The sequence below is a fragment of the Elephantulus edwardii genome, unplaced genomic scaffold, assembly GCF_000299155.1.
Source record: "Elephantulus edwardii isolate Elephantulus edwardi_28Jun2011 unplaced genomic scaffold, EleEdw1.0 scaffold00245, whole genome shotgun sequence".
NCBI lineage: Eukaryota > Metazoa > Chordata > Mammalia > Macroscelidea > Macroscelididae > Elephantulus > Elephantulus edwardii.
Window position 1 is genome coordinate 1,719,668 of NW_006399995.1, and position 1,549 is coordinate 1,721,216.

The following is a 1,549-nucleotide window of genomic DNA, read 5'->3' on the forward strand; positions in this document are numbered from 1 at the left end:
ACAAACGAATAGATAGAGAAGCTGTGGTATATTCAATTCACACAATGGAATACTATGCTGCATTGAAAAACAAGGAACTCATGAAATATTATTCAAGATGTATGACCCTGGAGGACATTATACCGAGTGAAATATCTCAATTACAAAAGGAAAAACACTGCATAGTGCCACTGTTGTAAAATGGAACTGACATAGGGGTTAGGGGGAGGACACTGAGAAAGATGGAATAAATTATGTATACTGCATTAAAACAGATAAGAGGGAGAATTGTTTAAAAGGTATGTATGATTAGGTATTATTGTCATGACATGAGTCCAGAATAAAGGCAGCATAGTGGAGTGGACTTGGAGGGAGGGATTGTACAACAACGAAAGAATTTTTCTTTCACTTTTCAAAGAGAAAAGAGAATTGGGGGGAGGAGTGGGCAGGGAGAAAAGTATAACAATTAACGAATGGAAATATAAAATCTCTGTAAATTTTCATTAAAATTAATAATAACAATAAAAAATTTGAACAAAACAAAACCAAACCTATGGGTTGATTCTGACTCAATGGCACACAGCATATCTGTCTCACGTACTTTGGGCATGTGGCCAAGGAGAGACTGGTCCTTGGAGAAGGACATGCTTCGAAGGGTGGAGGGACACCTCAGGAGAGGAAGACCCCAGATGAGATGTATTGAGGCAGTAACTGGGGCAATGGGGGTTGGTGTGTAGGGATGAGTGAGACCAGCTCAGAACAGGGCAGTGCTCAGCTGCTCTATGTGTGGTCACTATAGGTCTCAGGTCACTTGTGCCATATAACAACAACAACAGCAACAATATTATAGTGTACTGTCAATTTGATTCCACCTCATAATGACCCCATGAGGCAAAATTAAACTCTCCCATAACATTTTCTAGGGAATAATTCTTAGGGGAACATACTGTCAGGTGTTCTTCCATTGGAGCCTCTGGGTGGGTCCAAATCATCCACCTTTCGATTAGCAGCCTAACATATTGTCATTGGACCATCAGAACTTCTTACACAAACATATTAAACTCAAAGCTTATTGTTAGGGAGTCAGAACCAACTCACAGCTGACTCTATCTATGTTGGGCTTCCAAGGCTATGAATTGCATAGGAAAAGAGATCTATTTTTATTTTCCTGTAGATCTGCTGTTAGATTCGAACCACCAAAGAGGCTTTGGGTTAGCAACACAGCTCCCTACAAACTATGTCACTAGAGCACCCCTACATTGTTGTTATGCATCATCGAGTCTCATGAGACTCAAAGCAACCCTATGTACAACAGCCCTAAACCCTGCTCTATCCTGTGCCAATCTTACTGTCTCTAACACACCTCCCCACATTACTCCAGTCACTGAATCAATCCATCTCATTGAAGGTCATCTTCTCTTGGGCTTCCCTTTCAAGCATGATGTCCCTCTTCAAGGATTGATCCCTCCTTGCAACATGTCCAAAGTATGTCACACAAACTTTCAGAATCCTTGCCTCCAAGAAGCAGTCTCTAGGATGAATCTGTTTGTTCACCTAGCACTCCAAGTCT